This window comes from Oryctolagus cuniculus, chromosome 7, assembly GCF_964237555.1.
Source record: "Oryctolagus cuniculus chromosome 7, mOryCun1.1, whole genome shotgun sequence".
Taxonomy (NCBI): domain Eukaryota; kingdom Metazoa; phylum Chordata; class Mammalia; order Lagomorpha; family Leporidae; genus Oryctolagus; species Oryctolagus cuniculus.
The window spans coordinates 93,778,031-93,791,870 of record NC_091438.1 but is presented as its reverse complement, the minus strand read 5'-3'; the positions used below and the strand labels follow the sequence as shown (position 1 = coordinate 93,791,870).

The following is a 13,840-nucleotide window of genomic DNA, read 5'->3' as shown; positions in this document are numbered from 1 at the left end:
AAGAAACCCATTTGTTTGTGTTCTGAAAATGTCTAATGGCCAAAATTAAAACTCTTTGTATAAAAAGAGTTAGATAATAATAGAGATGCTTTGGATGTGTTATATGACCCAACAGTTCCACTCCTAGGAATCAAAAGAAATGAAAACATGAAGTTTGTGGAGAAATTAAATTAAAAGATAATTTTATTTTGGAGCACACAAAAAAATTGAAATCCACACAGAGATCTTTCATAATATGTATTTCCCACAAACTGTTTAAAGACCTTTCCCATATGTATGATATGTCTACACAAAGACTGAATATTCATAGCAGGATTATTTGTAATGACCTCAAACTGAAAACAATCCAAAAATGAAAGGGTAACAAAAAGTATAGACATCCAGTGGGATATTATTTAGCAAAATTAAAAGGGAAACACATTATAACTTGGAGAAACCACGGTAGCATGCTAAGTGAAAGAATTTGGATGTAAAAGACTACATATTGTATGCTTACATTTATATGAAATGTTTGAGAAGAGCAAATCTATAGAAAAAAAAGCAGATGTGTCTTACCTAGGACTGGGGTTTGGAGCAGGGATTAGCTACAAATAGGAACTGGAGAACTCTTTGAAATGATGGAAATGTTCTATAACTGGGTTGTGTTGATTGTACAATTCTACAAGTTCACTAAAGTCTGTGTATTTACAGTGGGTTGCTTTTGTGGTGTTTTTTAATAAATATATTTTTAAAAACAAAGATTTTTTCCCATAATTGAATCACTTAAAGACAAAAAATATAGAACTACAAAATTTAAAATTGGATTCTGAACCACCTCCCTCAAAAAGTTTTAGATTTAATTCTGGGTGGTTCAATGGATATAAACAGAAATTTGTATTAAAAGATTTTTTTAAGAAAGATTTTGATAACATATACTTAAAAATTATTTATTCTAGTTTGCTAACATTTCTTTTTCTTTAGGCTTGTCTTATTTATTGCCTATAGTTTATTTAATAACTTACTTCAAATACTGAAGTTTATATTATAAATTTGTTTATATGATAGAATTTGTTTTTAGTATATTAATTCCTATACTAGTTTGCTTATTCTGTTCTTTATATAATTTATTTATTGTGTGTTCTAAAAATATGTAAGTAAATTGTATTTTATGAAGTGAAACAATTTAAAGATTTTCATTTTTCTCTAAGTTTCTGAAGTGTTACTATAAATCTAGATTTTTTACATATTAGATTTATTACTTAAAGTAAGAGTTGTTAAAGTACTATTATTTTCTTCTTTTAAATCCTAATTCTCTAGTGTTCTTCTTTTGATAAACTTTTACTTAGCTTGACTAGTGGGAGTCATTGTTATAAATAGATTTAACAACGCATTTTTGTTTTTGGATTGCAAATTGGTTGGTTGGCTGTTTTTTAAATAATAGCAATCCTGCTAAAGCATAGGCAGTTGTTGATTCTAGAGTACATTCTTTGATTACACAAAGTGATGGTGGTGTCTAGAAAACATTTTGGAAAGCAGAGGGAACCTTGTTACACATTTAAATTTTCCATTAGCAGTCTAAATGTACATGAGTAAGAATTAACTATGTAAGTTGATGACATGCCTGTTAAAATTCAAGTGATAGGTAATGCAAATGATATCTACATAGTGACAAAAATTTTGGTAGGATTTTTCTCAGTCAATCGAGTAATTTTATTCTTCATCTGAGCTACGTAATTAACTATTCAGTGTCTAGGAAATCCTCAAAGATACATTGGAGGTTTTTTTGTGTGCTGTGATAATAAGTCACCTTAGACTGTGTGTGAAGCTTCTCAGGGACTCTGTAATCCTGACTCAGTTACCATTTTTGGCAGAGAAGGGAAAGGGTTTTAAAGAAAAGCCAAACTCATGCTGTAATAACTGAAAATGTTACTCTTTCTTTTCATGAATCTTATGAGCCAAAAGCGTTTAGATTTTTGTCTTGTATGAGTTAGATTGGGCAAGCTAGTTTACCCAGTTTACTTAACTCTCAGTTAAATTATTATGCTCTGAAATTTATAGGATGGAGGATAAAATGATTGAAGTAATTTAAGCATTGATTTAGTTACCTTGGTGATGACCTTGAGTTATATCCATGTTCTACTGTTAAAAAAAAAAAAGTCTGTCACTAGCTTTTGATATTTGCAGTTATAATTGTTCTAGTAAAATTTAGGAAGAGAGATTTGTGTGAGCTGTATATTCAAACTGTTTATCCTGCTTTTACTTGTCATTCAGTTCCTACAAGGGACTTTCTAACTGCTATTTGGATGTATCATTCAATACATACTTTGATAATTTTCAGATTGTTAGATCTCTCTAGATTTCTATTCATGAAGGTAAAAATTTAGGCTTCTGTAGACATTCTGTTAGAGAAAGTAGAGTACATACACCCCTTTTAATGGAAGAAGCCAAATGAATAAGACATACACAATACCAAGTCTCTTTGAAAGCAAGCAGAATGTTCCCAGTGGGATTTAAAATTGTTAAATCTCACATAGTGTGTTTTTGTGATTTTATTTGATAATGCTTTTGTTTCTTCTGCCATGTCTGTACTGATACTTGAGACCTTTTTTTTTTTAGGTTTGATTTAGGAGGACTTTAGTTCAGTCCCTTCATTTGATAAACATAAATGCCTATCATTTTCAGCCCTCTATGCATGAGCAATACAAATATAAATAAGCTATACTTCCTGACTTCATATTACTCATTGCTTGGGTACTTTAGAAGCTCCCGGTTTAATCTCTTGACTTTTTAAATTTTATAATTTTTAGATTCTTTTCCAGTTTGTTTACTTGGTTAGGAATGCCCGTAAGACTCACTCAGAAACTTTGCTGATACTGTAATGATAGAAATCCTTGTCAGTACTGACCCCTTAAAAATTACTGTATTGGTTTTCTGTGAGTTTTAATAGAATCTTTCTTTGGCACATGGTGGAAAATGCTATTTCAAATATGTAATCTTTTGTGAGCTGCATGTTACTTAGATGAGCCTTTGAGCAAAGGGTCAAAGGGTCATTATATTGCTGTCTGAAGTGGGTTATCCACAATAGACAGAAATAACCAGGCCTTATGTGTCAAGAGGGCTTACAGCTCTTGATTTCAGTTTTCTTTTTATATGGTTTGAAATTAATGCTATGTGCCTGGATAAAAAATTTTATCTAGAATAGGAATAACAATTTTAGTATCTAAAAAAATTTTTTATCTCTGCCCTCATTAGAATTTTCCCTTTCTGCCACAGTAAGAGTTCCATTTTAATTCTTGAACAGTGAAAGATGATGGAAATAAAACTAGTTATTATGAATATGATATTTTATATTATTAGTTATACTTGCTAATTATAATTATATTTAAAGATTTAGATGCTGCATTTTTGTATTGATTACTGAATACCTTTCAACTAATGTCTTTTTTTAAGATTTATTTATTTATTTGAAAGGCAGAGTTACACAGAGAGAGAAGGAGAGTCAGAGAGAGAGAGAGAGAGAGAGAGAGAGAGAGGTCTTCCATCCACTGGTTCACTCCTCAGTTGGCCACAGTGGCCGCGAAGACAGGAGCCAGGAGCTTTTTCTGGGTCTCCCACATGGGTGCAGGGGCCCAAGGGCTTGAACCATCTTCTACTGCTTTCCCAGGCCACAGCAGGGAGCTGGATCGGAAGTGGAGCAGCCAGGACTTGAACTGGCGCCCATATGGGATGCCGACACTGCAGGTGGCTGCTTTACCCGCTACACCACAGCACTGGCCCCTCAACTTATGTCTTTTAAAAACAAATTTATTGGGGCTGGCGCAGTGGCGCAGGGGGTTAAAGCCCTGGCCTGGAGCTCTGGCATCCCATATGGACGCTGGTTCTAGTCCTGGCTGCTCCACTTCTGATCAAACTCTCTGCTATGGCCTGGGAAAGCAGTAGAAGATGGCCCAAGTCCTTGGGCCCCTGCACTTGTGTGGGGGACCTGGAGGAAGCTCCTGGCTCCTGGCTTTGTATCGGCGCAGCTCCGGCCATTGTGGCCAATTGGGGAGTGACCCGCGGATGGAAGACTTCTCTCTCTGTCTCTACCTCTCTCTGTAACTCTTTCAAATAAATAAAATGAATCTTTAAAAAAAATTTGTCTACTTCAGTATGCCAAACCAATAGCTTATGAAATGAGGCATTCTCTATTTTATTTTACTTTTTTCTTATTTAACTGTGAATCAAAGAAATAAGTTCTTTTTTATTTTATTTTTTAAAAATATTTTATTTATTTATTTTGAGAGGCAGAGTTACAGACAGAGAAAGGGAGAGACAGAGAGAGAGAGGTCTTCCATCTGCTGGCTCACTCCCCAAATGGCTACAACAACCGGAGCTGGGCTGATCCAAAGCCAGGAGCCAGGAGCCTGCTCTGGGTCTCCCGTGAGGGTGCAGGAGCCCAAGCATTTGGGCCATTCTCCATTGCCTTCCCAGGCCATAGCAGAGAGCTGGGTCAGAAAGGAGCAGCCAGGACTCAAACCAGCGCCCATATGGGATGCTAGAATCACTGGCGGAGGCTTTAGCCTACTGTGCCACAGCATCATCCCCCAGAAATAAGTTCTTAAATGTTAATATTTCAAGAAATAATTTGAAAGCTATAAATTTAACTTAGGATGGAAGTCTTCAAAGGTGATAACAGCTATTCTGTGCTTAGTTATAATAACATCTTTGGCCAGTGTTACTAAATTGCAGCCTAAGTTGGACAGAGTTTGTTAGTTATACAGATTCTGAATGTTTATCTTGCAAGAATTACAAACTTTGTTCTAATCATGCTTATTTCTTCCCTTAGGGTTGAAAGGAGGCGCAGGAGGTACTGATGGACAAGGAGGTACCTTCCGGTACACGTTTCATGGCGATCCACATGCCACATTTGCTGCATTTTTCGGAGGTTCCAATCCCTTTGAAATTTTCTTTGGCAGACGGATGGGTGGTGGTAGAGATTCTGAAGAAATGGAAATAGATGGAGATCCTTTCAGTGCCTTTGGATTCAGCATGAATGGTTACCCAAGAGACAGGAATTCTGTGGGGCCATCCCGCCTCAAACAAGATCCTCCGGTTATTCATGAACTCAGAGTATCACTTGAAGAAATATATAGTGGTTGTACCAAACGGATGAAGATTTCTCGGAAAAGGTTGAACCCTGATGGAAGGAGTTACAGATCTGAGGACAAAATTCTCACCATTGAGATTAAAAAAGGGTGGAAAGAAGGCACCAAAATTACTTTTCCAAGGGAAGGAGATGAAACACCAAATAGTATTCCAGCAGATATTGTTTTCATTATTAAAGACAAAGATCACCCAAAATTTAAAAGAGATGGATCAAATATAATTTATAATGCTAAAATTAGTTTACGGGAGGTAAGTTAATAGTATCTAGGATTCTGAAACCAAGCAGAATTATGCAACTGATTGATCTTAGGGAATTTATGTAAATAATAGCTAACATTTATTCAATGCTTGCTATATATATGTATATGTATTTTTTAAAAAAGATTGATTTACTTATTTGAAAGGCAGAGGGACAGGAGAACACACACACACACACACATACACACAGTGAGGGAGAGAGAGAGAGAATGAGAGATAAATTCTATCCTCTGGTCCATGCCCCAAATGCCCTTAACAGCTGGGTCTGGGCAAGGCTGAAGCCAGAAGCCAGAAGCCAGAAACTCCATTTGGATCTCCTACATGGGTGGCAGGGACTTAAGTGTCTGAGCCATTATCTGCTGCTTCTCAGGCACATGAGCAGGAAGCAGAATAGCTGGGTCTTGAACCATGCACTCTGGTATGGGATGCAGGCATCCTCAACTGCGACCTGCTACAGAGGTTACCGTTGAGGTAATACTTCTGTTAAACCTCTCTTATGGATGGCATTATGTCTTCTAGGTTTATTTACTTTATATTAACAATTTAAATGTCAATATTAAGTGGTAACTGGATTATGTACTGTGAAACCTAATATTGGGTTAACTGCATTCTGTTTTTGCAAGTGTGATTTAAAAGGTCGGCATGATAACCTTGCCTTAGTCCATGTATAAGATTTGTTCTAAAATTATTAATTTGGAATAATAACTGTATAACAAAAAAGGCATTAAAATTAAAATACAGAAATTTGTAGTTGATGACAGTACTGCTTTAATACAGTTTTTAATTGAATTCTTGTAGTTTCCCAAATTAGAATGTAACACTGCAAATACTGCTATATCAGTTCCCTGCTTAAAATTCTTAAGTGGCTCTACATAGTCTCTACCATAAAGTCTAATCTTTTAGCTTAAAAGAAAAGGCAGGTGTGGGCATTTATCTTAGCATTTAAATGTCCACATTCCACATTGGAATACTTTGGTTCAATCGCCAGCTCTGGCTCCTAATTCTAACTTCCTGCTAGTGCAGACCCTGGGAAGCCTCACTGATGGCTCAAGTAAGTAGGTTCCTGTCACCTAAATGGGAGACCTGGGTTGAGTTTATAGCTCCTGGCTTTGACTATGGCTCAGCCTTGGCCATTGTAGGCAGATGGGAGCTCTTTTTGTCTTTCTGCCATTTTAAATCTGATTTATACCAATAAACATTTATGCTTTCCTCTTAAGTTTGCTTTATTATTACCCTGTATGATTTTGTGCCGTTATCTGAGCTGTGTGCCATGGAACACTATTATTCCTCCTTCTACTTCACCAGTACTTGCTACTGGTCCAATTCTTAGCTCAAGCATTCTGAATTCTCAAGCTAAGGGGTGGCTAGGGGTGGTACAGGGAGTGGCAAATGGGGTGCCCTTTCTCTTATAAAAGACCTCTGAATATACTTCTGTGCCCATACTATAATTTCTAGTTCCTCATATGTTTCTGAGTTCCTAGTGTATTTCTTAAGATGGGTCTTTGTTCATGGATGCTTGTATGACTCAGCATCTAGCATCTATATGTGTGGCATATAATAGCCAATCAGGAAAAATTTATTGACTCAAACAAAGGTATTTCTTGCCCTAAGATTTTCCAGAGAGTTAGGTAGTCCTCCTATCTTGTTCTTTTCCAGTTCTGAGCTTCTCTCTCTTCTCCCATTCCAAATCCTGCATCTTGAATCTGGTAACAACAGCTTCAAAGTATCCCTTTCATTCCATGGCAATGCAGAAGACTTCCTTTCCTTCTTTTTCCCTTTCCCTCGCCTTCTTGTCTTTTGTCACACGTCTGATTATATGTATCCTGAAGAGATAACTTGTAACTATTGTTATTCTTTTGGAACTTGAAATTTTACTTTAGTGATCTTATCTATTGCTACCTCCTAATATTTCTGCTTTGATCTTTAAGTTGTGAAGTTTGTTAATTGTACTTAATTTGGTCCATTTTAGGCATTGTGTGGCTGCTCAATTAATGTGCCAACAATGGATGGAAGAAACATACCTATGTCAATAAATGATATTGTGAAACCTGGAATGAGAAGAAGAATTATTGGATACGGGCTGCCATTTCCAAAAAATCCAGACCAACGTGGTGATCTTCTAATAGAATTTGATGTGTCCTTCCCAGATACTATATCCTCATCATCCAAAGAAGTACTTAGGAAACATCTTCCTGCCTCATAGAATGAAGAACTTTGTTACCCATATTTTGATAAGGCACTGAAAATATAAAAGGACTGGCAGTTTACTGATGTAGATGTGAATTCTGTATAAAGATGTGCAAATTCTTTTGAGGGCTCATTAAGTTGCATGAACAGAGACGGGTCAAATAAATAGGGCAAAAGGGATTTTTACAGTTAGAGATGAAGAGAGAACCATTCACTGTATTTTATTTCATTTCTCCCAAATCAGAAATTTTTAGTCTTTTGCTTATATGTGAAGATGTTAGATATATTTCTAAAAAAAGTACTAGACTATCCAAGTACTTTATTCCTTATATCTTTAGATAATCAATATGATAGGCTCCCATTTATAATGGAAATTAAAATTCTTAGCTAAACAATACAATAGAAGGGATTAAAAACCCAGTCATTTGGACATGTGGTTGTTAAATTTAAACCACCTGAAATGCGGCTATAGGGCTGGTACTGGTAAAAGAATATCCTGATGCTTATGTTTCACCATTTGGTTTTTAAAGTATGCTATGCCATTTCCTCACGTAGTGGTCATGTTCTTAAGGTAGACCTTTTCTTCATACAAAGAAAATTAATGGCAATTTATCTCCTGTGGAAATCCCAATTGCCTGAATTACTGATATTTTAGAATAGACTCTTTATAAAATGCCAAATGTAATTTTATGCAAGTTAACTATATATCTTGAACTTAATAACGTATAGGCTCATTTTGTTGTCCACTAGTTTAAAATAATTTGTTTAATAATAAATGTGTTTTTGGAAGACATAATGTTTCTTGGAATTAATTTTCCAATTACACAGTCTTCTATAGCTTACTCATAATATGCTATATGTTCCTTATATAATTTCCCTAAAAAGAATAAACTTACCACTATGGTTTTAACCAAAATATGGGGAATATAAATACTAACTGCTGCTTATGGATAATGTTGCAACTACTTGTTATGCCTATAAATATTTTACTTTTTCATATGTATAGATTGCATTTCTTAGGTGTTTTAATTTTTTAAATATATTCACATTTAAAAAATATTTTGTTTTGTTTTCTGTCTATGACTGTATTGAGAATGATGTTTTGAAGCAAAGTTTTTGATTAAAAAATAATTTGGGGGATGATTCATACATTTGCATATATATAGATATAACAGGTCCTGTCACCTTAAGGTACAATATGAAATTTTCCTTTAGAAATCTAATATGAATCAGTTGTAACATCCAGATAGGAAGGTACTTCAAAGGGTTCATGAAAATGAATTAAAAAAATAATATGAGGGAAGATGTTTGGTCAACATGCCAGTTAGATTGCCTGCATCCCATATCAGAGTATATGTGTCTGATGCTCAATTCTGGTTGCCAATTCCAGCTTCTTGTTAATTCAGACTGTGGAAGGTAGCAAGTGATAGGTTATGTATTTAGGTCCCTGCCACCTATATGGGAGGCCCAATTTGAGTTCTCTGCTCCTGGCTTTGGCGTGACCCAGCCCACGCTATTATGGGTATTTGTGGAGTGAACCAGTAGATGGGAGATCTCTCTGCCTCTCAAGTAAATAAATAAATAATTTTTAAAATATAATGCTAATTACTCATGAACTCTTTGAAGATTTCTCATACTTTATAGCTTTATTGAAATAATGTTGTCTCAGGCCAAAACTGGGAGCCAGGAAGTCAATCCAGGTCTCCCATATGTGTGTACTTGAGCCATCACCTGCTGCCTTGAAGGGAGTGAGTGCATCCATGAAGCTGGAATCCAGAGCAGAGCTGGGACTGAATCCCAGGCACTCTGATATGTGGTTGTGGGCACCCTAATGGGTATCTTAAATGCTAAGCCAATAGTGTTTTTTACTTATCCATAGTAAAATAATAAACTTACATAGCTATACAAAAATAACAATATACTGATATATTTTGTCATAAGGAATATTGATATTTTTCTTGGCATGTGTTGAATTAAAAGTAGCAGTAGGGACTGGCGCTGTGGCGTAGCCAGTAAAACCACTGCCTGCAGTGCTGGCATCCCATATGGGCACTGGTTTGAGTCCTGGTTGCTCCACTTCTGATTCAGCTCTCTGCTATGGCTTGGGAAAGCAATAGAGGATGGCCCAAGTCCTTGAGCCCCTGTACTCACATGGGAGACACAGAAGAAGCTCCTGGCTCCTGGCTTCAGATTGGTGCAGCTCAGGCCATTGTGACTATCTGGGGAGTGAATCAGCAGATGGAAGATCTCTCTCTGTCTGTTTCTGCCTCTCTGTAACTCTGTCTTTCAAATAAATAAATAAATAAATAAATAAATCTTTTTTAAAAAAAGTAGAAGTTAGGTTTTAAAGTTTTCTTATTTAAATTGTGAGGGTATTTTCCATTTTAAAATGTTCTCTTCAAATTCAATCAGATTCTTATGTAGCTGGAATAGTTTTGAAGCGCTATAGATTTCAGTAAGCTGATTGATAAAGTTGTTTATCTATCTTCAGTGCAAGAAAAGCCAAGAGTTGATTATGTTAAAAAGAACAGCTGTAGGGGCCAGAGTTGTGGCACAGCAGGTTAAGGCCTCATCTACAATGCAGACATAGAACACCAGTTCCAGTCCATGCTGCTCTACTTCCAGTCCAATTCCCTGCTAATGTGCCTGAGAAAGCAGCAGAAGATGGGCCAAATACTTAGGCCTCTATCACCCATGTGGGAGACCCCGGGTGGAATTCCAGGCCCCTGGCTGTTGCAGCCATTTGGGGAATGAACCAGCAGATGGAAGATCTCACCCACTGAATCTCCCTCTCTAACACTGCATTTCAAATAAATAATAAATAAATCTTAAAAAAAAAATGGGCTGGCATCCCATATGGGCACTGGTTCATGTCCTGGCTGCTCCACTCTCTGTTAATGGCCTGGGAAAAGCAGCAGAAGATGGCCCAAGAGCTTGGGTCCCTGCACCCATGTGGGAGGCCTGGAAGAAGTTATTGGATCTTGGCTTTAGCCTGGCCCATCCCTGGCCATTGAGGCCATCTGAGGAATAAACCAGTAGATGGGAGCTCTCTCTCTCCCTGTCTCTCCCTCTCTCTGTAACCCTGACTTTGAAGGAAATAAATACATCTTTGAAGAAACAAAAATTGTAAACCAAGGTTCTGGATAACCTGTCAGTAGAGGTGTTTTGTTTAGCCAGCTCAGTGCTTTAAAAACTTTAAAATTCAGGGCTGAGAATTTGGCACAGCAGTGCAGGTGCTTCTTGGGACATCTGCATCCCATGCTGGAGCACCTGGGTTCAGATTCCAGCTCTGCTTTCCCTTCCAGCTTCCTGCTAATGTGCAACCTGAGAGGCTGCAGTCATGACTCAAGCATTTGAGTTCCTGCCACCCATGTGAGAGATGGAGAGATAGCTGTGGGCTCCTGGCTTCAGTCTGGCCCATTCCTGGCTGTTGTAGGATTTGGGGAGTGAAATAGCACATGAAAAATGTCTGTCTGTCTCTTTCCCTCTCTGTCTCTCTGCGTTTCATAAATGAAAAGTAAGTTTAAAAAAAAAAGTTTAAAATCGGGATCTTTTTCGGCAGTGTGTGCTTTTGTGTCCCTTGACCTTCTGCTGTCGTTGTGTTACATAGAGCCGCTTCCACTTTGGCCTCTGTGAGCATCTGCATTTGTGACTCCAACTACAGCTCATCATTCCAGCCTATTGTTAGCCTGCAGTGTAGGCAAGGAGTTGAACATGCTCAAGGTTGTTTATATTTATAAAACTGTCATTTGAATATTTATGATGGGTAAAATGAAATTAATATATGTGATTGGACCCAGTAAATGGCTTAGAAGTGACTACTTGGGGCCGGCACTGTGGCGCAGCAGGTTTACAACCAGGCCTGCAGCGCTGGCATCCCATGTGGGCACCGGTTCTAGTCCTGGCTGCTCTACTGCCAATCCAGCTCTCTGCTGTGGCCTGGAATAGCAGTAGAAGATGGTCCAAGTCCTTGGGCCCCTGCATCCACATGGGAGACTCAGAGGAAGCTCCTGGCTGCTGGCTTCGGATCGGTGCAGCTCCGGCCATCACGGCCAATTGGGGAGTGAACCAACGGATAGAAGACCTCTCTCTCTCTCTCTCTCTCTCTCTCTCTTTTTCTCTGCCTCTCCTCTCTCTGTGTAACTTTGCCTTTCAAATAAATAAATAAATTTTTTTTAAAAAAGTGACTACTTTATCCCCATATTTTAAGCACAATTAATCTCACAGACATTAAGGCTGAAAATTATCCTTGATCCCGTAACAGTTTTTTTTTTTTTTCAATAATGTATAATGTACTGTATTGCTTCTATGTCTGGCTTCATATATGTTATCCCAGGACTTAGAATATACATCTGTTTTTTTTTTTTTAAAGATGTATTTATTGGTTTGGAAGAAGAGTTAAAGAGAGAGAAGGAGAGATAGATAATATCTTCCTTCTGCTGGTTCACTTGTCAAATGGCTGTAATCACCAGGGTTTGGCCAGGCTGAAGCCAGGAGCCAGGAGCTTCTACTGGGTCTCCCATGTGGGTGCGGGGGCCCCCAGGACTTGGGTCATCCTCTACTGGTTTCCCAGGCACATTAGCAGGAAGCTGGATAGGAATTAGAGCAGCTGGAACTTGAACTGGTGCCCATATGGGATGCTGGCACTTCAGGCTGTGGCTTAACCTGCTTTGCCACAGTACCAGCCCCACAACATACATCTTAATTTAGCAGGCTCAGCTTTTGAATTATATCAGCTTAATTTCATAAGACATAAAAATGATACTTCTATATAACTCCATTTTTCCCTTTTCTCCTCTTTGCAATATTTTTTTGAGAGTACATTTATTTTAGGTCTTTTGAACAACTTTTTAATTTCACGTAACAAATTTTAAATCATGTAAGGGAAGCACATTTGAAGTTGGTGAATTTAAGCTGTGCTTCTACCAAACTTTTATAAAAAAATCCTTGTACACTTTTAAATTGAAAGTACAATAGTAAATTGTAATTAAGATTACACTGGGGAAAATGGATGCTCACTTGACTCTCTTGTTTACTGATCTGACCCAAAGCTTAATGAAATTTCTATAAATACATAATAGCTTTAATCATTCTTAAATTATATTACCAAAATGATTAGTGTTATAAAAAATTATTCTCCAGAGACTCAAAGCTTTACATTTATTCAGTGTCTGAGAAAATACTACCTTCTATCAATAATAGTTTTCTAAAGAATTACACATTTCTGGGGCCGGCTCCGTGATGCTGTAGGTTAATTCTCTACCTGCGGCACCAGCATCCCATATGGGCGCCGGTTCTAGTCCCAGCTGCTCCTCTTCCAATCCAGCTCTCTGCTGTGGCCTGGGAAAGCAGTAGAAGATGGTCCAAGTGCTTGGGCCACTGCACCCACATGGGAGACTGGGAAGAGGCACCTGGCTCCTGGCTTCGGATTGGTGCAGCTGTGGCCGTTGGGGCCACCTTGGGAGTGAACCAACGGAGGGAAGATCTTTTTCTCTGTCTCTCCCTCTCACTGTCTATGACTCTACCTCACAAATAAATAAATATCTTTAAAAAAAAAGAATTACACATTTCTAACCTCTCATAGAACTTAATTATTTGGCAAGATCTAAAATTCTGTGCTAATTTAAACTGCCTATCAGCTCCAACAAACTAACCAAGAATTACATTAATAATTTACAAAGGTATTCTTAGGAATATACCTATTATAGGTTGAGATAAGTCTACTGGAATCAAAACTCCAAATTTAATGTTCATGTTCATATCATGGGCTCTTTCAAAACCACATTATTTTAGATAATTACAATAACCATTTTTCAGATTTTTAATTGTGTTTGATACCTGAATCATAAAAGTAGTCAAGTAATTCTTAAGTCCTTAAAATCAGTACAATTAAGAGCTTTAGTTGATTACAGAATAGATTAGGGTTTCTTAAAAGTCAAATTTGTTTAAGAAACAGTTTTATCATCATTAGATCATTAGTGTCCACTACTGGTCAGGTAAAATAGTATAAACATGATGCGGCACCAAAAATTGGTTTTAAAAAACTCTCAAATTTCTAACATAAATACTTTAATTTAGGTAATGTAAAAGCCTGAGATTATCCTCTGTATGAAAAAAGTTTCATTTAATGCTTATGCTAAGAATGGTACCTTATATTGGGGCCGGCGCAGTGGCAAAGCGGGTTAACGCCCTGGCCTGAAGCGCCAGCATCTCATGTGGGCGCCGGTTCTAGTCCTGGCTGCTCCGCTTCTGATCCAGCTCTCTGCTATGG

At 37.4% G+C, this 13,840-nt stretch overlaps 1 long non-coding RNA gene across 24 annotated transcripts in view; it reads left to right on the top strand.

The window, feature by feature from the left end:
• The window catches only part of DNAJB4 (DnaJ heat shock protein family (Hsp40) member B4), a 43,065-nt gene extending 33,166 nt beyond the window's left edge, over positions 1 to 9,899 (top strand). For all 24 annotated transcript variants that reach the window (XR_007924015.2, XR_011390635.1, XR_007924017.2 and 21 more), the window contains 2 exons: positions 4,805 to 5,373; positions 7,352 to 9,899. This is a non-coding gene — a long non-coding RNA (DnaJ heat shock protein family (Hsp40) member B4). The remainder of the gene's footprint in view (positions 1 to 4,804; positions 5,374 to 7,351) is intronic.
• The last annotated feature ends 3,941 nt before the right edge of the window (positions 9,900 to 13,840 follow it).